At 38.7% G+C, this 25701-nt stretch overlaps 1 protein-coding gene across 1 annotated transcript in view; it reads right to left on the bottom strand.

Moving 5' to 3' along the window:
- The window catches only part of PARD3B (par-3 family cell polarity regulator beta), a 361423-nt gene that overhangs the window by 301616 nt on the left and 34106 nt on the right, over positions 1-25701 (bottom strand). The gene's annotated exons all lie outside the window — the stretch shown is intronic.

Here is a 25701-nt window from a genome sequence, read left to right as displayed (position 1 = left end):
TAATAATTTCATATCATAATAGATATATTAGGATAATTTTATCTGTTACCACCCAAAAAAGAATACATATTGCTAGTGGAAATAGAAGGTGTAAGCCTGGATCTTGCTGTACAAGAAGATCTAATGGGACCAAACTAGAAAATATACAAGGGAAAAAAGGGAATATACACTAATTTTGTTTCCCTAATGACAAGGAAAGTTCTCTGCAGGATGGTCAGCACCAAGAGCATTCACCAGGTGCTAATAACTTCTCACACTCTGTTTGGGTTTGCAATACAAGGACAAATAATAATAATAATAATAATAATAATAATAATAATAATAATAATAATAATAATAATAATAATAATAATAATAATAATAATAATAAAAAGACGGAAAGACAAAATCCACAGAAAGCAAGCCATGGAAGGATCCTCCTATGTAGAAGAGATTCACGATTGGCTATCTGCATACCACCCCAAAAGGACCAGAAACACACCCTTCCTTTTCTCCTGTAGCAGATCCAGGAAATAAATAAATAAATAAATAAATAAATACCATGATGTTGCAGAATCACTCGCTGATCCATTATCCCTTTTTATTCATAAGCATCATTTATATTTGAGATCTAAAGTAAACATTTTGCTCTGCAAGTTCTCAGTTTCCGTTCCTACCCTCCTGACTCTGCAAGTCCCGCATGCTGCCTCTTGTGTAAGCAGTTTGCTTCCATAATAATAGTAATAATCTGCTCAACAGATTGTTCAGCAATTTCTGGTCCAACTGCCCGTGGCACCTTGCAACAGTGTTCCCTTCTGGATGTGCTACTCTGCATTCCTCTGTTCTGCTCACACTAACACCATTCTGACCTTCTCCACCACCTTCACACACTCTAAAAACCCTTCAGAGATGACAATGTTGTTCAAACACAGTCCAGATCAAACAGTCAATTTGTTATTTTTGAACTGAAAAAAAAAAAAAAAAAGGAACGTTCAATGAAAACCTTTAAGATTTTCACATTGCCATTATCTAAGAGAATGTTGTATAGCTTTTATTGTGTTTTGTTTTGTATTTTAATAAGGACAAATATTTGACTGAAACTACCGTTGGGGTTAAATGTGCATTTGCATCAAAAACAAATAACTTTTACTTAAGAATTAACTGGACACTGACAACATCATAAATCATGATTCAAGCTGGACTGTGTTAGGCTCCATGTTAATCTGCTTAAAATTCCTGACTTTAAAGAACGAACAAGGGCTGCATTACAGGCTTATAACAAGGTTAAGCTTGAGAGGTTCTATTAATACCCTCCCTAAGGCTACCAGGAAACTCCCTGAAGCAAGCAAATTTTTGGCTTTGCTGAGGATTACCCTCTAGGGTAGTTTGCTCTGGCTGCCCAAAGGCAAAGAGTTTATCTCACGTCTGCAAAAGCAGCCGATCCCTTTTTGGGGCACGTAGTCTGAGATGCTCATCAGGACTCACAGATCAAATGAACAGCGGTACAAATCTGGAATTCTGCCTTGCTCTCCATATCCCCCACATAAATTAAGTTTCAACTGACTGTCAAGCATCTGATTCATTTGTGAGAAATAACGGTTTTATCTGCTTAAATTCCAGACACTCAAGAGCATAACTGAAGCCCTCAGAAAAAAAGGAGTGGTAATTTGCCATAATGGATCCACGATAATGGGGACTACACACTGCTAGTGTACTAATGCATTTCCTGACACTGAAAGGGCAGGGGCAAAACCAGGTTGAACTTCTTTAACCATAACCCTTTGCTTTTCTTTCTGTGCATCTGTGCCTCTTTTGTGTAACCACTGCAAAACTTGGAATTTTATCAGCCCAGCTGCTATAGATATCCAACTGTAAACAAACCTGACAACGAACATACAAATCTACAGCTAAATAGAACTAAACATAATTTGCTTTTTGATTGCTCAGGTCGCTGCCTGAACTTTCAGACTTACTGAAAAACAGCTCCAAGATAACTTATTTCAGCAGGGATGTTGGCAAAGATCAGAGTAACCGGAGACAGCTTCCAAAGGCTGCAAATAAAACCATAGAGCAGAGTCTAACACAGACCGTGTCTGCGCCAGACCAGGAGACACATCAGCCAACAGTTCAATCACTGTTTGGGGAGGTTCCATTTAGCAAAACCGTGACTAGTAACTGTGTGGCAGAGAGGACGTGTGTAAGTACTTCAAACAACACAGCAGCTGAAGTGTTGTGCAGGAAGCTGGTGGCTGCAATTACAACCACATTTACTTCCCCTATGAGATATGTCTCAGGTTCAGCTAAACATCCCAATGCAGCCCGCAACCAAGTCAGCTTTCAGTGGCATCTCACAGCTTCCTGACAGCAGCCACTCACTGCCAGTTGCGTTTGTGTTGTTGCGGTAGTTTTCTTTTTATTTTAAACTGTGTACTGCTATTTATGACTTTCCTTGCCTAATTGGTTAGTTCCATTTCATGTTAAAGGGCGCAGATTTAAAACAGACTTTCCAGTATTATTTTTTCCAGGAATAAAACTATGCTAGCACTTTGTCAAAAACTCAGCCAGGCCTTTTTGTTCTAATAATAGCTGAGATGGTAGAATTGTGTTCACAATGCAAAGAACCTGCTGCTGCAGACCACCGGCCCTAACTGCCTGGGTTCTAGTGAGCCCTCACAGTTGTGCACTTGGGTCCTCTGAAGCCCATTTCAAAGATGACTTCACACCAGATGTATTAAAGATACATAACATATGCTGTAAGTTCCCTTTAGATATATTAAAATTCATATACGTACACATACATATGCAAGTACATTTACCAGTTGTTTTACTGTCCTGAAAACTACCTTTTCAACCACAAAAATAGCTAAGTGCAATGAGAGGGAGATTCGTCATGCTGAAGCAGCAGTCTGAGTATGCTGAGCAAGTTTTGCTCTTCTTTCTTCTTACCTCACAACTGCAGTGTTAACCACTGCGTGTTTTAAAAGCACTCAAATCTCCCCAAAGGATTCACTATTTCTAAACAGAGCTTTGATGATTTATAGCCTGACTGAAACAAAGAATCATCAGAACGTCTGTGTATCAACTATTTGGTAATTCTAACAGCATCAAGAAAGTATCAGCATCTCCAAATGCAATGATTGAGCTGCACAGCACGTTTTACATTTCTACTTTAAAATAATAATAATAATAATAAAGAAAAAAAAAATCAGTTACTGTTTTCTTCTCTCTTCTTTGAACAGCAACAGAGAAAACCCCTCCACACATTTTAGGGAGTGGTTACCTCCTTAATGTTTCTATTCATCATGATTTGGCAGTTCCATCCTACTTCAGACATGCTCAAGTAGCCACCATTCATTCTTGGCTCAATATTGGTTTAGTCCTCTTCCACAGGGAAGCTGCTGACTTCCTCAGCCACTCAGCAAAGTTCTGCAGTGTCAGTTCCACTGGGAAGCAGCCCCACAGAACACATTGCAGGACAGTGTCTGAAACCCTTAATCTCATGCTTTCTTAAAATGTTCTTCACTCTCCTTCCTGAAGGAATATCTGTGAGACTTAGTTGCTTCATTCAGATTAATTCAGAATGTTCACACCAAAATTAAATCATATGCACAACTTAAATAAGTTAGCACTTAAAAATGGAATAATTAGAACTTTTACACAATTAAGAATACAGACACTCTAGGGAACTGTCTGTCTGCAGAATTACTCCTTGTCCCTGCTACATTAAGGCACAAACTGCAGGTAAATTGACTTCACCCTCTGGGAAATGTAATGATTCCCAGAAATTCTCTGCTTAGATTGAAGTCAACTGTCAAGCATTAATTTCTCACTTTTGAAATGGGGTTCTGCTTCAGCTTCATTTTTCTGATCATCTCCCGACGACAAGTTAATTCTTAAGATTTCAGCTTTAGAAACAATGTGCCCAGGCCATAGTGCTACAAGAATTTATCAGGTTCAGAGGCTTTCCTATAAGAAGAAATTTTAACGCCACTTTACTGCAGAAGTACTACATTCTGATTTCAAGAGTGCAACTAAAACTCAGAAGAGGTTTCATTTTTACTTTATTAATCACAGTAGCAAAAAATTAACAGCTGAATTTTATTGAAATATTGCATAATTGAACAGAAGGAGTTTGTAAACTGTAGGGATGGTGCCGTCACCTAACAGCAGCAGCAACGCCAAGCAAAAGACCCTGCTGAAGTTTCAAAGAGGCATTTCAGCAGAATTCGCAGGAGTTCACAGCTGCTGAGCATGTGCAATTTTGAATGCTGTGTTTTCACTCATTGTTGCCAGCTTATTGTTTTCATAACCACTGTTTTATCAGCGGTTAAAAGAATAAAGAAATTTAGTTCAGGTTCACTGTCTGCTGAGCTGTGTTTGTCAGACTGTCAAAAAGGATGTTGAATGTAATGGGAGACAGAAAGCACACTGGGAACACTTACATAGGAGCAACTGAAGTGAAATTTCCAATTCGTTTCACACACAGATCCTTTTATTCAAAGTCAATCTAATCAAACTGTTTCAAAACTGAGTTCACTACTACATTTTAAGATTGCAGGTTCTATTCCAAATTTTCAAAGCAATACGGTTAGAAATGAACCAAACTATTTCATAACTTCCTTCTAATGACTCCATGGAACAAATGGAGTCACCTGGCAACAAACCCTCCATGCCCTCTTCACCCTACAAATAGCCTCTTCTCTTGACTTGCAAGTACAGCTCTGAGTTGGAAACTGAGTAGTCAAAATCTTTTTGAAAGATGCTGGATGCGTCTTTTCTCACATACGCCAAAACACCACATTTTGAGTTAAGTAACACTTCACCTTTTGGTTCCAGCTTAAAATTCAGCTAGCACTGAAATACACTTCTAGATTTGTGCTGAGTAGATGTGCATTTATGCAGAACATTTTAGAAGCCACAGAGCAATTCCAAGGCTGCAAGCATAGCTTGGGGCAGCTCAGGGAAGCTGCACTGATGCCCAAAGCCTTTCCCAATGAGGTTGGTGGCCCCAGCCTTCAGCACAAGCTATGCAGGGGCAGCAGGACACAGGGCCAGCAGACCATAGGGCCAGCTCTGAGCCCAGTGCCTGCTGGGCAGTCCCACCATATTTCACACACAGATAGTGACAGCAAACCCCCACACCGAGGCATGGCCTCATTCTGAGCCACCAACCTGGAAAACAAAACTCAGATTATCACCACTCTGTAGCCAATCACACAATTAGCATTGAGCCAACAGCATCAGAAGAAATCCTTCAAGGGACTAAAATGCCTAAGAGTCCTTCTTAGAGGGTCTTAAGAAAGTTAATTAAATCTTTAATTAAAGTTTAAAATAAATCTGTAATTTAAGATATTCAACATTATTCCTTTTACATCTGCCCAAATTAGTCATTTTTTTTCCCAGCATTTGTTCATTCTATCTGAAAAAAGAGTCTCATTAAAATGCACACTTCAGTCACTCAGAAGCACTCCCCTGCAGTCCCTTGCCTTGCATGCCATCAGCAGCACCAAGCATACCAAGGGCCACCCAGGGAAGGGGGCAGCCATGCTTTACTAGTTTGGTGAAAAATCACTCTCTCATTTTAGTCAAATGAGAAGCAACTGCAAAAGAGCTGCCACTCGATCGCTTTTTTCCTGTTTCTCAACCACCTCCCATCAGCAACCCATCATACAGCTTAAAATAATTCTCCACACAAGCTGTCAGTAAAGCACACTATCTGGAGCGCCATAATTCAATTACGTCCATTTAGAAGAATATTGCTTAGGTTCCTCTTAAAGCAAAGGAGGCAAAACAACGCGATCTATTTTTAATTTCACAGCACATAAATTAGAAACGAGCTTTTAGACTTCTGGTTTCTCTGCTGACACTGACAATGTGTTTAAAAATTAAGTAGCCACCCAGAGGTTCTGCCTCCTGCTTTATAACTCCAGAGACTCGACTGAATTTAAAAGGCCACGAGACAAATAAATGCTGATATTTACATTTCTGAATTATGCTGATCATGGCAAGGAATCTCTTGGCAATCCCGGAAATGTACCATAAAACTTTTTGAAGTAATAATTTCAAAGTATTTTCAGTCTTCACAGTGAGTTATTCTGATATTAAATTTCCTATGAAATTAACATGACCTCTGGAAATGCAGCATCTTAAATTTTATTACTTCAGTTATTTAAATTCTATATACCCTGCTATGCTTTATGTATTACTTCTAACAACTGCAGAATATTAGGAAGTTAATTTCTAAAATTACTGTTTTATTATTAATGTTACTCCACTCAAACCAGAGGAATTTAAGCATGGATAAGGTTATCTGTACAGATCTACCTCGCTGATAAGCCTGAACTAGGTGGCTAAGTCCAAGAGTGGCCCCTTCACTCTCATAGGACCCTGCAGTCCTGAGCCCTTCCCACAGCCTCCTACCTGCCAGGAAGGATGGAACTTACCCATGGACATCTGGCCTCACCTCATACACTAAGGAATTCACTTGTGTGACCAGTGTTGGTATCCAGTTAGTCTCCTAAAACTGAGAGAGTCTCTGTGGAAAGAAATGCCATCTCTTGCTCAACTACCTACAGACACGCACATGGCACAGCAGCTGCCTTACTGACATCAGGTCCAACACTATCAGTCAGTGCCTGGCACATTCAAATTGTATGCAAGCATTGAGGCTGTTGCTAATATTACCAGCATAGTGCTGCTACAACTGCATTGTTAAACCTGCTTATATTTTCCAAGTCAAAAATTACATCACTGTGGGGTCTTAACATCATCCACCAGAAAAAACATCTGGTTCTGAGAACAACTCTTCCAAGGGAAGCATCAGAACAAAAACTAATGGGGAAAAGATAAAATAAGGCAATTAATTCAGGAGCCATGGCAATTCCAGGTTTGAGTGCATTCTCACTGAATGAACACAGCTGAACTCGTGCTTAGCTCCACACAGACATATCTGCTGGATGAAGACTATGGTTCAGTATCTGAATAGTTTTTACCAGTGAGTTTTGAGGTTGCAAACAAACATGCAAGGTTTACTTAACCAGATCCAGAAAGCCCTTCACGGTTCAGCACTGGACCACTTTTTGAAGTTGCCTGTTCTGCACAATGGAGCAGGCAGTTGACCTTAAAATTAGTATCACAGCCTTATTCTTTCTCTGTAACCCTACTGAAGTGCTCGATGTACATCAAGAAACACAGGTAGAGTTTAATGGAAATGACTCTTTGATCTCTAATTTGTGTTTAAGGTGCTACTGACACATGCTGAGAGCAGGGTTTACTTTTTTGCTGAGACTGACACATGCAATTTAAGACTTCACCAAGTTAGTTGGGAACTGACTTATCATACAGGTAGCAGCTAGAAAGGCCTGGGACATACACCCAGAGGAGGGTTTCAACCAGAACAGCTGCTGTTAAATTCTCTTTGCTCCCTCATGTAGCACTAAGGGACTTACCCACTGGCACTCCAATCCAATTGCCTCCCACGCAGCACTGCTGGCCTTCCTAAATCAATTTTTATCTCTTGCTGAGTCTTAAACTCATGCTCTTCACTGAAGCATTTAATTCAATGCAAGTGTTAACTCTGATCTAGAGGGAGCAGGGCAGCAGGGAAGGGAAGAGCATTGCTGGCAGAGCACCAGGTTACTTATCTGCAGAGTAGGAAATAGAAGCGGCTTGTCACACAGTGAAGTTCACTGAAAAGCTATTTTCTCTGTATTCTCCCAATACCCCAAAAACACACGCAAGGGAGGTAAGTACAAACCTAACCAAAGATAGACTGCTTTATTATTTCCCGTCTTTGTCTTGGAGCAATATGATTTGAGATGGCATAACAGAGCACAAACCCATGTACCCCTGGCAATTAAAACTGGGGATGTTTCGGTGCCAAAGAATGGAACACTACACATGCCAAGTCTTGAAGCAAACCTGTAAGGGGCCTTACAAAAAATAAAAAAATAATAAAAAAAAACAGCCTGCACTTTAATCATACATTTGCCAGTGGCACAAAAATCTAGCAATTCTGGGTACATGGATCTTGTCCTCTGACAAAAAAAAAAAAAAAAAAAAATACACTCAAGCTGTGAAGTCAAGCCATCCAGCTGCTGGTAGGAGCAGATAACACACTATCTGCCCTTCCAATTTGAGAACGCTCCTAGTAACACTGCTTCAAAAAGCTTTGTAATGGATATGATGAGATAGGCACAGAACTGATGACCAGGAGGCTGAACTGGAGAAAGTACAGAATGATGACATTACCCAAGTATTTCTTGTTAACATTACTTTAATTGCTTTCATAGTTTGATAAGGAAAACTATTATAATGAAAAGCTAATAAGCAAATATATATGTACTTATTATATGTGCATCTGCAATGAGGAAGCTGATTAGCTGTCCTTGCAGTCCAACACTGACAGATGCTGCTGATGTGAAGTACATTGCACTCATATGGACTCACACATCCATGTCACAACAACCAACTAACCCAGATCTTTAGTACTGAATTCCTAAGAAAGCAGACAGCAGAATGATTACTGGAAATAAAGCAGAGCAGCCTCAGATATTTAAGTGTATTTAAAAATAAATAAATTAAATAATAATAATAATAAAATTAAGAGAACACCACCTTCCTCTCAGTTCCAGCCAGTGCTTGCAGCCAAAGTTAGGCTAGCCGGGGGCAGAGAAATACTACATGCAATACTCAGCAATTATAGGTTTTCCTATTAAAAAAGGCTATAAGAACATAACAAAGAAAATTACTTAAACTGGACAAAATACCTGTGAATATTATAAGATTTCAAGGTACATTAAAACAGCATCTTTGATACAGTACAGAAAAATGAATATATTCAAAGACAGTACGAAGCTACAAATAATGCTGTAAAAACTAAAATACACCATTTGTCAAACTGACAGTGTAAGGTATTTCGCTTGCCAGTACTGATGGGTATTGCATGAGAAGCCAGAATATTAAAACTCAGCAAAGAGCCAAACAAACTACAATGGATGCGTACATCATGCTTCCCCCTTTCTATAAGAACATGCCTATCCATCTGGCTTTCTTCCCATCCCGTGCAATATTTTGAAGAGAACTAAATATTAACCAAGATATTAACTGCTACTGGGGAATAAAAGTTTGTGGTTTTTTTCTGCTGTTTGTTTTGATTTTAAGAGGTTAATTGTTATTTAATTTCCTAACACAACAGTACTATGCTACTCTGCCAAAGGATGGGTAGCCTTCCAGGAATTAGACACAGCAATTAATTGCTTTCATGTTTCATATGTCCAGCTATGGTATTGAACGTACTGAAATCCAATAAAAATTTTTATATCAATACTTACACAATATGCATTACATTGCAGTTACACTTCTTTAGCCTTAATTATTTTTAATGATAAGGTCAACTACTTCAAGCATGGAACTCTATGAACTGTAAGGGCCCACCCACTCATCCTCCCCTTTTCTTCACACTGTACCTTTTCTTCAAGAAAAAAATTCTACATGCAGGGCATTTTCACAGCACGTAGAAATGCGCAGCATTGAAAGGACAGCTTTTATTTAAATAGCACATGACCGTGACCCTGAATTCATTTTGTCTCAGCCAAAAATGTCACTGGACAGAAAAACTGTGTTACTAATGAACTGCAGTCTCCCCTACAGCTGCTGGCACATGCTTACTTTACTGGGGAAGCGTGAATGTATACAAAATCCACAATATCATTCTTACAGCATTAATGGTCTTCTTAAGGCTTCAGAGAAAGTCTGAAATAAACAGCACACACTGTTTGGCCTGTATTTTGTGCTGATGACTATTCTGAACACAACGCCTTTGGTTTTGCTTTTAGTACTACAAATTCTGGAAGGGACTCAGTGTAATTATAAGGTGTCAGAGCAATCACACTCTCCTACTTTGTAAGACTGCATCTATTTATGGGATTTCCTAGAAATCCTCACCGTAGCCAGATTTTCTATATCCAAAATATGTTTCAAAATGCACTGCCTTCTACCACAAGCCCTTATGTAGTATCTGATAATGTCTTTGTGCACAGGTCTCACTTTCACAATGCATTATAGAGAAATAGAGGACCTTAAAAATATACTGCAAAATTTTTTGATACACAACTACATTAATTTGAAATGAACTACATAAACACTTGGAAAAAAAGCTTCAGGCCATGGAACCTGCTGAAATTACAGGAGATTGGATGGCAGTTTGCCAGCCAGAAAGCACAGGCAAAAAGAAATCCCAGTGAGATGGAACTGCACAGGTTCCTGCATAACTGCATAGACAGGCACAAGCAAGAGCAGTTCTACTGCACAGCACATAATGCTGCCCAGAGCTCCTGGGAATTCAAAACCACTGGTTTTACTGAGGACTAATGGTTGAAGAATCCCTGAATGTGAATCCTTCAAGATAAATCCCACAGGCTTTCCTGCAGATTTTCCCTTCCACAGAAGTGCATGATATACACTTTATCTCACACACTAAGTAGAAATCCCCTCTCAATTCTACAGCTGCAAAGAAGAGATCTGTATGCAGCTTGGGTCACACCACCAGGAACGACATTATTTTGATGTGCTTTAAGGTTCTGCTCTGCAGGAATAACAATAAATGTCAAAAACATTCTTCTAGGATGTAGTAAAATCCTGGTTTCTGTCTAAACTACGATTATAGAGTATTAATAACTAAGTATCTCCTCACAGTGAGACTGCACACTGAAGGGGGAAGATCTGTGAACAACTGCTTTCTAATCACAGAATTATTAATGCAGCACTGAAGTCATTAAGCTCTGTTCCAACAGAAGAAACCTATTTATTTCAAAATTACAACATTAAAAAAATGGCTATCTTACTATTGTCATCATTTTACATATTTTTGCTACCACTGAAAAAATTGGATAAGACAGTTTTTAAAACAACCTCACCTCACCTGGGATGCTGCTGAGCTGCCTTGTGGGGAGTCACAGGCAGTAGTCTTAAAGACAAAAAAAAACATTTTCAAAGCACCACAACTATATTACAGACTTCCTAATAACTGCACTACCTCCCTTCAAAATCACTGAAATAATATAGTAGACAATATTGACATTCCTTTTGCAGCAAATGTATAATTAAGGACAGGAAAGATTACCAATAACAAATTTCAAAATGCTGCAGTTTCACTCAACTGCAACCAAGAAAATGAGGCCTTCTGCATCCTACTTGATTTCACAGTACAGAGACCCACTGAGTTACTTTATGTTGTCCAAAAAACACATGGTTGAGGGAGTTGTTTTGGTTTTTGTTTTTTTTTTCGGCAGAACAGAGGACAAAGTCTAACCACTTGCAAGTAAAAATTATGTAGTTCAAATCCTCAGTCTGGTCTCATAATTCAAAGGAAACTGATCTGTCATTTATAAGGTTGCAAACAGAAGTTACGCACACTGAGATCTATTTTGAAAGATACTGTCATATTCTCAAGCACCCATTTTGACAGGAAAGAATCCCATTGTCCCTGGAATACTTGTATATACCTGCTTGCCATTCACCATGTTGGGAAACACATTCACATACACTGAGTTAGATAACATCTTTAAGCAAGAAACACTAACATTAGTCAGAGTTCTCTCCTCTCCCTCTGCAATAAGTCAGTTCTCTCCTACATACAAAAATATATACACTACAGAGCTCAGTTCTGAAACACGTGGCATTACATTTGCATATCAGAACAAGTCTATTAATCTCACTTCTTATGTAACAGCATTTAACAATTCTCCTGTGCTCTGTATGCTTACTACAGCTATACACAGAAGTCTGAAAAAAATCTTCCAAGGTATCATCAACATCAGATTGGTTACATTCATTCTAGATACATCAACACCTCTGTAACTGTGAGTGCAGATCAATGCTTCCTTCCCATTCACTAAAATACTACAGAATTACTTCCTTTAATTTTGTGTTTATTTCTTGAAAATAACAACCACAAAAGTGAAAACTGTAAGAAACAAAAATTTCTCCCACCCAAGCCAACCAAATATGAAGTCAATTTCCTTAAATCTCATTAAAGCATCAACATATTTTCAAGACTGCACTTGTGAGGAGTTACCTTTTCCACTGCCACAACAGCTTCCCTCCCTCAGACAAAGGCCACCACCTTCCTCAGCACCTCTCCACCTGGAATCAAAGGTCTCTCTTCTGCAGATCTGAATGTCTGCACTGTTCCATCCAAGTGAGCCAAATTCCATCAGCTTCAGTCTCATTCAAAAAACAAACAAAAAACACCAACCAAACAAAAACCTACCACTTGTCTGCATCACATATCCACATTTAACGTAACACAATTTGAGAACACAACCTGCTGAAGTGGAGTACTTCACAGAAAGGAAGACAAGAAGCACATCACATCAGGAAACCAATATAAACTCCTGTACATCTTATCCATATTATTGAATTCTTACAGGTCCACAAATATCAATAAAATATTTCCCTTACCCCAAAGAAGTGCTGGCTATGTATGTTACACAGTGGGGAAGTTTAAAGAAAAATAATGCACTGGAAAAACATACATAAAGCTAAAAGTACGGAGTGATAGAATATCTGGTTCATTAGAAACACATCACTCACAAGATGTACAAACTCATAACAGCATTTTTCACGTTTCCATTAATCAACATAAAATTCCTAGCCTAGTGCAATGATTGTTAAGCAGCAGTGAATCTCTTCTCCATAAACAGAAATTTACATGGGAGTAAAAGCATTTGTGACATTGTTTTTGACAGCTTACTACTTAAATAGTTCAGTTTCTCTTTATAATAGAGCATAAGCTTATATTGTCAAAAGTCCAGGCATGAACTGGACAAGAAAAGGATGGTGAAATACTTTAATCATGCAATAACATTTCTGAGGAAAATCTAAATCTATGGATGCACCCCAAGGGAACAGTGAAATTTAAGAAAACACTGCATAGATACTAAGCACAATGTAGGCGCGGTATCAACCCGAGGCAGTGATACAGTGTTTCCAAAAGAGACAAGAACAAACCCACCAGGGCTTTAAAGGCAACGTGCTGTTTTCTTTTGTAATGAAGGGAAAGGAAGAGCTCTCACATTTCAGAGATGAAACCACGTCCACAACCGCCTAAAGCACTGCAGAAGACTGCAAATGGGACGTTTTAAGGTTACGGCGCTGACAAAATCCTGTCAGTAGCTGTCTAGCTGCAACTGTGAAGTTTGGTTGTAATGCAGAGAGTAAAATACTACTGAAACAGAACTTCCCAGGCAGCCAGCCACCAACCAGTCATTTGTATAAAGAAAAGCTATCACCAGAACAGCAATCACAAGTGACTAAACTGCTCCTGAAAGCACCCATGCGTCAGATGCACATCAGATGCACGGATCAGACACAACTTCCCTCTTCACACCATGCGGCTTCGCACTCTGCCTCATTTGGGAAGAGCAGAGGTGCTACACCAGAGCTGTAATACCCAGCCTTCACTTGATATTTATCTCCAGGGCAGAAAATAATTGGATGTCACACCTCCTAACTCAATTTCATCCTGCTAATTATTCTCCAGCTATATCCTTTTCTTTTCCTCTCCTCATCACAGTATTTTGAACAGGACTAATGAAGTCATTGGTGAAATTATTCTGAAGACAACTGATCAGATCCACAAAATACCCTCAGTATAAGCTCAGAGGAATCAGCACTAACCAAACAAAAGGCAGGCTGATACTGATGTTTTCAGAGAACAAGTGCCAACACAGATCTGAATTTCAAAAGTTTTGTTTCAAAGAAGCTGACAAGTTGGTTCTTAACCATGGTATGAGGTGGTTATCCCATGGTAGGGCAGCCCTGTGGAGAACTAACCAGCAACACAAAAGCTGTAGCTGCCACCTTCAATTAAAGAAAGGCAGTTCTTGTTTCTGCACTGCAGTGCTCCCCTTGTGCTTCACCTGCATCCTGCCGAGGACCAGTTTCTGGTCCTGCTCCTCAGTACAGTCTCTGGGCCTCACTTGGGGTGAGAAAACATGAAGCATTCTGGTTCTTTTCTCTTACTTAGAAAGTACACTTGAGGAAAATACAATTATGATGCTGTTCCATAGCAAGCACATACTTGTTTCAACTATGACTTTTAGAAGGTTAACCTTAAGGTCCAAAGGCACACACATGCCACAACAAACAGAAGATGAACAGGTTTGGAAAACAAAAACCATAAGGCAGTAACTGCTTACACAGCTCTAATGACAGCACAGTGCCTAAATGCTTTAATCACTTCCCACATATACACAGTTGCAAACCAACTCTGATGCAAGCTGCAACCTAGGAAGACCAAAAGGCATACCAACAAGCAAAAAAAGGAGCCATCTTTATTAAAAGATCATTCAAGATATGGTAGAAAATAAAATTTGATCAAACTGAGCATTTCTCCCTCCTTTTGTGATTAATTTTGGCAACACAGCAAGCAAAGGAATTTTTCAATTAAATAGGTACTGTATCTGGCCCTTGAGACTCACTGAGAAGAGTGACCAACTACCTCCTGGGCTACAAGCATGTACCAAAGCAGCAGGAACAGAGCAGGACCCAGAGCTGTGAAAATAGTGCAAACTAAAATTACTCCCAATTAACACAGATAGCCATGAACAGAATAATTCACTGTGATAAAAAACATATTACCAGGGCCTCCTCCCTGTACTAGAGTATTCTTGAACACATAAGGCAGACTATCCCAACCCTGTTGACCTGATTCAGAACATGAAAGTCTGCTATTTGTTTCTATAGGAACAGCAGTACTGATTAAACAACCTCTTCATTTCAATCTTTATTTCTTACTTGTACATCATGTTATGCTCTCTCCTGCACTTCACAGCTCTAGCAACACTGAAAACACCTGGATTTCCACAATGCATTTTTCTCTGTTGTTCACATAACCCAATAACCTACCCATCCACATCAGCCCGTGCCACATACATCACTAAACATAAAAGGATCTTTTGATATTCAACCCTTTGAAATGGGTTTCCTTCTAGACATCAAAAAGTTATGAAACATTTTAAAACAAAAAACTACATTTAAACTCCCATCCAAAACACAAGCCAGCATTGATCCAATCATCATCTCAGCTGTACAAATACTTGCTTCCCATTTTTCATTCTTGTTGTGCTTACAGCAAGATTAACAGTGTTCTGCAGCAATGTTCACTTTTGACATTCCTTTTTCCCTTTTAGTTTCCTGCACACATTTGCTCTTAACGGTGTTTGATGAATTGAAATGATGTTTATCAGTACCCGCATAAATCAATTCTAATATTAAAATCAGTGAAATTGTAACTGCATCACTGGGGCAGCTCTGAGCTGAACTATGGTATATAAGCTTAGTAACTTAAAGAACATATCATATCAACCAACTCCTTAATAAGGGAATATCCAATATTATCAGTGATTAAGAGGCAGAAAATATCATGGAGAGTTCAAGTAAACAATTCTTTGTGTTCTCTCATGCTGCAAGATGCTCCTAATCCTAAAGTAATTATGCTTTTCACATTCACAAACAGATTTCAATTTTAAAACAAAAAGCCAAAACATTTAGTTGATCCACAGAAAATGATTCAATGCTTTTCCGTCAGTGGCTGGAACTAGAAAACTCGTCCTACTCAGGAAAACTATGCTGGGCATTACTGAAATATTTACATGCTGTTTTATATTTTATTGATATCGCTGCAGAGTTACCATAAAGTTTAAAAAACAAAAACAAACAACAACAAAAAGCAGCTGCTTCTGGCTTCTGAGCAATCTGCTGAACCCCAATTGTGCACCATAGCCAGAGAAGCAACTTCTTTGCCACTCTTCAGAAACATGAATACACAGAGACTCTGTTGTGCATGACGTGCCGTGTGCTGCAGATAATTTAAGATGCACTTTCAGTCGCAACACTTCCTAACGTCAGAAAAGTTACTGAAAATAAAAAGAACTAAAGTTATTTTATTTGCAGTTTCAGCAGATTTCTCTCTAAAAATGTGACTGCTACAAAGGAGATGGGCAGAAGCTCTTTTTCTATACAATACCTTCAAAAATACACAAATTATCTTCCCTTCTAGTGTTGTAATCTATGAGTATTTCATACTCCTTGAAAAACATGGGAGAAGCCTTGTGGGAAACTATTACCCTGTTCATCAGCTTGTTACTCCAAGTTAAATCCTCAGGATTCTAGTTTTGTAAACTTTCTTCATAATTTTAGACACCAAAATTATTAGCCACTGACTGACCAATATTCTTAAAAAAATATCAAGTCCATAATTTAAGCTAATAACTACTGTTGCTGAGGTTTCTATAGTTACTCATGAAAGGGTCACAACTCCCTGAAACTCAGGCAGTCTCTAATAATAAGCTGCACTGCTGTATGCTGACAGCTTCTAATGATTAATTAGGCTAAGCCCAAGCTGCTGGCACGGCACGGGATCCCAAACGCAGTTGTATGTACTGAAGCAGGAAGCAGAACAACTTCAGGATTTCAAACAACTGTGGCTTTGCGTTGTGCCATTTCACTGCAGCAGCGCCAAGCTCCACAACCTGTACCAATTGCTCAGCACCTGCCAGCAGGAATCCAGGCAGAGCAAAGGATGGGACAGCATCTGTTAAGAGATCTCTCACATAAAAACAAGTTGCAGCACACCTGTGCCTCTGAATTGATGCTCTAGTCCTGGGAGTTTGCTTCCCTCCTCCCCCTCATCTTACATTTACCTGCAAAATACCTGGAATGACACAGATAGGTCATTATCATTAACCACTCCAGATATTAAGGTTCATATTCTCTTGAAAAGGAAATGGAAAAGTGTTACAGAAAGCATTTAAGAAAGCAAATGTTTAAATAACCCATTCAGGCTATACAGATAAGAAAACAGAGCCTGAGAGCCACACCATGTAAAAACTAACTCTACTTTGAGAGTTAGGAATCTGTAGTTTGATGCCTTTGTTATCACTATGACTCACGCAAGTAAGAAACCACTTTTATCTCCAAAACTCAAACTTTCAAATGCATCTGAGACACAGCTGATCTTGTGGTAGCAGATACCACCACTGGAAAATGAACTCCTTGCTTCCCCACAAGCTGAGAACTTGCACCTCACTAGAAGGGCTTTACCCTTACACACAGTAAAATTCTACCTGTGTGTGGATCCATCTGACTGCTTGCGAAGTTACGGAGATACACTGCATATCTCTAAAAGGAATTGCAGCAAGTCAACCATGCTTCTATTTTTCCTGCTTGGTCCTAGAAACAAAACTGTAGTGTTGTAAATAATGGAAAAATACATTTCAGCAGTAGTTCAAATGTGTGCCTACCATTCAACATGCTGAACTGGCAGCTTTCTAGACAGAATGCCAACTGCAATGAAGCTACACTCCCTCCCTGTGGGGTATTATCACCTCTTTCGGCTGCTCTCACCTCCCACAGTGCAATCAGGTCAAGGCCAAGGGAATGCTAAAGGAGCTGAGTATCTTGGTTTCTTTAAGGAAAATTAAACAAAAAGGTAGTTTCAATAAGCAGTCGATTTTTTTTTCTTTATTTCATATTTTTTGTCTGCCTCTCAAGCTAAAAAACACAGAGCTAGTTAAAAAGCTGAAAACATAACAGAACAGTTTTTAACCAGTCAATACTTCAATTTTGAAGCCAACAGGAGTTAATTCATTTCTTCAAGTCCTCTGGGATGAAAAGATAAGTTCACTTTGCCCATGAATTGCTCTAAATATTAATTTTTTGTTTGCCCACTGGGACTAAATCAAACACAGTTTAAAACGGTTACTGTGGTTACAGTGATAGATCGAGAAAAAGTAGAAAAGTTATTTAACCCTCAGAATACAAAGTGAAAGTACACACAGAGTTTCAGAAAAGCAAGGTTTGTGATCCCAAATCCCTGAAGTTGATTTTTCTTGACCAAGTGTTTTTTTTGTTTGTTTGTTTTTAATATTAAATATTTAAACATTTTTTTTCCCTTATCAGACTGCAGCCATAAATATACTAATACATGATCATTACAAATCACTATAAAAACAAACAAAATTGTTTTGCCAACCAGTGGGGGAATCAATGCTAATGCTTTTCACATTAAGAGTTGGGCCCATGGGGGGGCTGAGGGGTGGGAGAACAACAGAAATTATTTTTTTTCTAACCCGCTGGTGGCAAAATATTAATACAGTTTCCACATGACCATTTTGTATGGTAACTTGATAACATCAGAACATCAGAGAAGTATTAAAAAAATAAATAAAAAATTTTGAAATAGCTCCCTTCTAAATCCATCAGCAGCTGTTAACGATTTTGTAACAACCTGTGATTAACCACTAAGTCACACTATTACACAGAACAGATTCTCATGGAAGGACAGTTTCCTTGCAGCAATGCCTGCACAATATTTCCTCCACCATCCAAATAGCGCAGACTATAGCGAGCTACAACTGGCAACTCAAAAGCTTCAGAACCCAACAAAACAAAACCAATACAAAGGAGGAGAAAAACACTGAGCTCGGACTGAAATGAAAGAAAGTAATCTGTAAAATACAGGAATTATTTTAATAGCCACCACAAAGACATTAAGAAAGGCTGTTTCCCAGGTTCCCATACATGCGCTCATTTCTCCAATATTTTTTGCGTGAGCACTGGCTAGTCTCATCTACAGTTCCACCCAATTCTAGTAATTTAAGACTATATTTATTTTACATTACTTATTCTTTTTAATTAATTGTAGGATTTTCCCCCATTCCTTATATATATGTAAGTGATGTGCTATTGATGTTTTTGTTGCTCTGAAAATAGGATTCATTAAATCAACACTTACAGTCCATTAATAAGAAGGTGGAGGATCAAGCATTTAATTGCCGTACAATAAGAAATAAAGTCCAATATAGATGCCTTATACATACATAAGAAAAAAAGCTAGAACATTAGAAGTTCCTTTTAATGGATTCCTATTTTGAGAATATTAAATTAGCAGCCCCTTTTCCCACTCGACTGTAGGAAAAAAGAGTTTCAGACAACATATCTGTAATTTGGCCTACTTCTTCTCAAACTGACCTTGCAGTTTCCATGTACACATGGAAGAATGGATGCAGTCTAGGGTAGCATAAATATTTCAGTAAACTCTAGGCAAAATTACACGCATCACCAGTCATCCAAGCCTGGAGCTGCACACAGCTATCTGCAGACCTGTCCTCTGATGTGAGCAAAGGTTCACCCTATTCCTACCAAATCTCAGCCTTTCCCCAACAATTAATAATCCCACTACATCACCTAATGTCTACCCTTGTTTTATCATTACACAGCCTTATGCTGTGAAGCTTAAGAAGTTCTCAGTCTGGTCCTGGAAGTTTACCCGCCTCATTAGCCTTTTTTGTTCTACAGACTAAAATGACAAAAACACCAGTTATTAAATGCAAGCTATTGAGGCTGTGAAATTACACATCAAGCCTACATTTTTTATTGCCTAATTATATTGAGAACACACTACTCAGACACCTCTAGTTTTGTTTCTAACATTAACACGCTCGTTTTGAAGATAAGCCGGCTTTCTCTTCTGCTGTTTTCTGCTGATGTGTAAAGCAAATACTGACTACTTAAATCAATCCAACCCATTATTTCTAGTTGCTAGTTAGAGAAGAAAAGATCCAGAAGTATTTCACAAAGCAACACAAAAACAATTCTCAATTCCACTTATGTTTACCTCTCACAATCTGTCCTGATGTGCTCCTACACCTGAGTTGCTCACCTTTTCTACCTGCCCAAGTAATAAACAAAGTCTGAGAGAAGACCTGGTACATGCAAATGAGTTGTAGAATTCTATGTTGTTCTGTGACAAGACACTTGATACACTTAATAGAAAGCAAAGGAACAGATATACTTTATGCAAGCTGCTTTGCTTTCCCCCTCTCTTGGAGTTATTTATTGCAGTGTAAATTAATCCTAGAGAAAGCATTAGTAAATTGTTCACAGTGCAGTAATATCTAGTATTATCACATTGCAGATCTCATCTGCAATACTCACTGGCCTGTTGAAATGTAGATAATCAGCACATCTCCAAGAAGGACAGAAATATATTCTTTTCAGACTAAATATTATACAGACATTGAAAATTTCTTTCATTATTAGCTTCTCTTTTGCCTCAAGACAACCATCAGGAGCTCTTTCTACTCCCTTCTAGCAGAAAATACAGCCTTCTAGCATTTTGACTGTCAACTATAACAGGAGGCTAAGAAAAATGGAAAAACATGGAAAGAACTGGAGGAACATTCCTGCGGTAAATTTGAAGCTATCCACATTTTGCAGCTGAGCAGCTGAGAGGTTAAAGGCAATCAGACTATGTATGTACCACTTGCTTTTCTACTCCATCACTAGCCTAAAAGATTCACACCTCTACAGTCAGCAGAACAAATCTCTCTTCCTATTCTCCATGCCCTAACACCATATTTCAAAGTCCTATGTATTAGATGAAATTTCCAATGGCATAGTTAGCTATTTCAGTCAATGGATTATTTCCATTTGGTACAGCTTTCTCCATAAGGATGTATAGGACAACAAGATTTCAGAGAAGCTCTGCAGTTTCAGACCACCTGAGTAAAAGCAGTATGATAGAAAGGACACTCTTTATGCATAGAAAAAAATGGGACATTTCCAGGCTTTTCAACATGGTTTTTCAAAGTGAAGAAATCCTATAGGAAACGCAAAAGCAATCAACTGGTTTGTATCATTAAACGATTCCACTTTAAAAGGAGATACTGCAACAGGAATATTTGGGAGCTTCATGTACACAAGCACTGAGCCAGTGATTCATTGCTGCAAGAGTTTTGGTCTAAAGAGGTTCCTACTGGGTTTTCCCTTATGGTAAATTTTATTAATCCCAAGAAATCCAAATGAATCTTAGGTAGAGTGCTCACATGGAAGCAAACTGAAAAGAGATGAGCACAGTTCACAGTTCAGCTATTTTAGGGAGGTAATGAAGAACAGAAGATCATGAAAAAAACTTCTCAGGGAAAGTGAGAACTACCAAGAAACTTCACCCAGCAGCCCACAGCACAGCCTCTGAGCAGGATTGCTCACAAGAGAAGTAAAATAGAAAAGCTTTTAAAACTCATTTAATCTTACTGCTTAAAACATCATCCTAGGATTAAATCTTTGGATTTTATAATCACTTGCCTTCACTTTTAGTGAAACAGCAATTTCCTTCTAGTCTTTGTGAAATTTGCTCTCCAGGTTTTCTCTCAAAAGAGGCAGCAAGGAGTTCTTAGGATCTTTTGCCATTACTGTACAGTTTTTACAGGAATGAAGCACTGATTTACTGCGCGATAATAATTTAGTCTTAAAGCTAAATGAACCCAATGTGCTTGTCATCCTTTTTTCTTCAGAAGTGTTCAAAATCACTTCATTCATAACCTAAATCAATGAAGGCTGTATAAACTAAAGAAATGCTTCTTTTCTTAAGCAAGTGTTCTTCAGACACTTAGTCTGAAGGAGAGAAGGGCAAAGCCGAGAACTCAGGAAGGCAGCAGGAGGCACGGGCCCTGGCACACCATCATCTCCTCCTCAGCAGCAGCATACTGCCCGCTGTCACAAACATCTCCCAGAGCTGCAATTAAGCCCAGCATCTGCTGGAGAAGACCAAAGCTCCGAACTACTTCACTGCTAATTTCTAAAGCTCATGGAAATTAATTTGAAGGATGAAATTAATTATGAGCAACCCAAACATCAGTTAGCTTCTGTACAGAAGAGATCAAAGACCTTCATTAGCTCACTGTTATCCTTGAAAGTTTTTTTTAAGAAATCTCTCTCATAAATAACCCAAGTTCAGCAAAATACAAATCAGCCTTTGTAACAAATTCCAATTAAGGGTCCTTCTGACAGGTCCTTCAGTCAGAGCTATTTAAATGTTGAGTCGTCAGCTTAACAATCTGCACCAGGCCAACAGCCATGGTACCCCAAAGAAGCGGCAGGATAAGTGATCAAGTAATACCAAGGCATCCAAAACAAGGAAGAAGAAAAAGCTTATTTACGTCTCAAAGAAGTTTGACGAGTCCCTTTTTCAACTGGCAACACTTTATTCATCTGACCTGCACATGAAAGGACAGTCTGCAGAGGGAACGTGGAAGAAAAAAAGGACACTCAAATGAGCAGTTTCCAATATGCATCTTCAAGTACTGGAGCTGAGAAACCATTTCATTCTCCAGGGCTGCTCACACATACAAAAGGAACAAGCAAACAAAACATCAAAACAACAACAAGAAAATACCCCACAAGCTAAAAGCATCTTAGCAAAATCTACAAAGGAAAAACAGGGCAATTCTCATTTTCTCTAAAAGAACTTCCCAGAGGCATCCTTAGCATCAGATCTACTGCTCCATGGAAGCCAAAGACCACCCAGAACAAGATAAAAACCTACAATGTCCAAAAAAAAAAAAAAAAAAAAAAAAAAAAAAAGATGAAAAAAAAACCCTGAGCATTCACTGTCCCAGATGGATTAAGATGCTCAGTTTGGCTACAGACTGATTTGTTTTTCTACATCAGATGACTTGAGGACCAAGTGCATACGCATGATTCCTAAACTACTGGTTATCTCCATTACTCAAATTCAAAATGTATTTAAAAGGATTACAAAAACACAAGTACAGTTTCAGTGAGCTCTGAAAATACAAAAGGCAGCTAACCACCAAGTACTCTAGGCCTAAAAGGTCATCGGGTACTGCCCTATCCACACAGCCTCCTCAGGTCCAAGGAAGGTATCAGCCATACATCTGGCATAGACAGGCTGGAGGATTTTTTTTTCTTGTGGTTTGGATTTCAACAAACAGAACTGCAGAAAGAAGTGACTGTCAACTAAAATAGATTCCATTATAATATACAAGCACCAATTTGTCTGAAAAACTGTTACAGATGCATGTGGTGACATTTACAACATGTGCCTATCACAAGGCCGACTGCACCAAATGAGAAGGATGATGGAACACGGAAAGACCCAGGCAGAGTGTGCAGAGACATGTAAGCCCAGTACATCAGTGCCTGAGGCTGCACAAGGTGCTTCCTCCTCCTTAGGCAGGAGACTGAATCGAAATGCAGAGGCTATATTCTTAATGAAAGCTTTTCAGTCAGTATTTCACACTGCTCCAAGCACTCCTGGCTGATCATCTGATTGCCTCATTCAGGGGGGAAGCAAGGGAGAGGTAAGAATATTTGCAAATCCCAGTGATGTTATCTGACACACCAAAACCCAAAATAAAATTGAAAAAACATATATTTAGTGCAGGGAGAATGCATCCCATAGACAGACACAGCAGTAGTTATCCCTTAGACCCAATTCTCATACTAACAGTATTGCAGTTGAACAGTGGAAAGGATAAGTAATTTCCATACTAAGTGCACATTTGTGCTGCTACTGAGAAAAGAATAAAATCAGAAAAGCCCAATGGTAATTACTCTACAAACGGATATTAAGGCCCGTAGCAGACTGATAAGCCCTGGGACACAATGAACTCTGCCTACCCTGTATTTCAACCAGCTAAGGACCCCCAAGTGGATTTTATTTTCCTTTTCCCCTTCCCTCCCTCCCCCACTCCTTTGATAAAATTGGGTAACCAGACAAGAGTTGAACGCTCTGCCTTCTAGAAAGGAAAGATCACAAAAAAGTTTCAAACGTGATGCAAATCAAGATTATTCAGCCTTACACCTTCACTCTTGTCCAGGAGAAAAGTAAACATAGAACACAGTTTTGTACCTCAAAACTGAAAAATAATAGAGAAGAAGACAACAGCTGGCATTTAAGGCATCAAAAGAACATCTTCCCATAACAAATAGAGGCTCACTTCCACTCTCCATCACCATTCCAGTCTCTCATCCTTGCTTTTCAAGTAGCACCATTTAAGAAAAGATATCACTACAGAATTTTGACTAACATTAAAACAGAATAAGCTACTTAATTTCTAGTTTAAAATCCTTAAATCATCTGCTTTACACAAAAGAAAAATTACTTATTGATGATGTGCAGAATATAATCTCTCCCAAGAGAAAACACTACTGATTTCACTAGGAATTTTTTATCCACACACACTGCTCCCAGTGCAGAGCTGACCACACAGCCCCATTTAAGACTGCAACAAACGTGGCAAATACCAACTTTTCCAACTTAGATAAACTTTTCCACTGAGAAGAAGAATAAAAAAAATAGAGCACCATTAAAACCACGGTACTTCAACAAATCTCACCACAAACTGTCTAGGAGATGCATATAACACAACTGTAACCTAAAAAAATATGTTTTGTTTGCATTAGAAAAGATACAAATGCACAAAACAACACTTACTTTCCCATTTTTCCATGAAATGGTACTTCACGGAAAAAGATTTGCCACGCAATTGCACTTAAGATGACTGAAAGAATAAGAAGTAGTTCATAAAAGATTTCATGTGTGGGACACAGAAGCCACCTGTAAATGAGCATTTCCACTTATTTTAGACATGACCTCAGAATGCCCTCTGATGAAATCACAAAAGAAAAAGGACAAAATGAGCATATTAATACATAATTTTAAAGGTGAAAACTCAGTTGCTGATATTGAGGGCTCTGACATGTCGAACTGTAGCATATTGAGGAAATGGTAATTCCTACAATGTGGCCCAGAGCAGATCATTACCTTAAAAAGGGACAGGTAGCTGCACAAATCATTCGTGTATGGGCCGCACTACCACAATCCTCTAGTAACCCTTGCCTTTTCAGTTAACATTAGGATATGTACTCACCCATGATTCTACTGTCTGAAATGCTCCGGATTTTTGTTATATGTGCTTAACACCACAGCCTGCTGTCAGCAGAAATCAGGATGGAACAGAGCAAGTAGTGCCATCCACAAGCCTGCTGCTTCTGAAAATAAGTTATTGTGACATGCCTCACGTGGTTTGATTTTATTTTTTTTTTGCCTTCTCTTACACTGGCTCATGTGCAAAATTAGACTGATGTTTAAACAGTGTCGGGCTGTCAGAGGGAGAAAACACAGTGCTACTGTGACATGAGACATGACAGGAGGAAAGATTAATCACTTACTCAGAAGTGAAAAGTTGAATACAAAACGCATAACTGCTGTTTTCTTACAGTATGTGAAAGACTAAGTGCTGATCCCAAGATATGCTTCATAAACTCCTGTTAACTGAAAAAAAGAAATTAATTACTCAGTAAACATACCTTGAAAACAAAGATAATAGAGTTAAAAGTAAAAGTAAAAAAAAGTTCCCTAGGGCAATAACATGATCAAAGAGAGGGGAATGTATATACCTACACCTGAAATAAGCTAGTTTCCTTCTCAGCACAGGAAAACACTTCCAAAAGAGGAAACAACTCACTGAGAGGAAAAGAGGAGGTCAGAAATGGCTACAAATAAAGCAAAAGAAAGTCACCACCATGATCAAAATATTTCAGTTGTTTATTCCATTCCTTTACAGGAACTCCACTGCAGCAGGACATACACCCAAGGATTTATCACGTCTATTTTCATCACATCTCAGTCTTCCCAGAAATGCATTTTTAACTTTGAACGCATTTCAGAATTATTTCTCACTTTGGGCCAGGTGAGTCACACATTAGTTTACTTATTTGTTACACTTAAGGATCAAAAAAGTTTAGTCAGCCCTGCCATTAGTAAATAGGTTAGCAAACTCTGCTGGGGAAACAAAACAAAAGGAGAATGTACACACAAGCTGATATCCCCATATCACAGGTAAAGCGGTA

This window comes from Excalfactoria chinensis, chromosome 7, assembly GCF_039878825.1.
Source record: "Excalfactoria chinensis isolate bCotChi1 chromosome 7, bCotChi1.hap2, whole genome shotgun sequence".
NCBI classification, from domain to species: Eukaryota; Metazoa; Chordata; class Aves; order Galliformes; family Phasianidae; genus Excalfactoria; species Excalfactoria chinensis.
The sequence above is the reverse complement of the archived record's forward strand: the minus strand, read 5'-3'. Positions and strand labels throughout refer to the sequence as shown.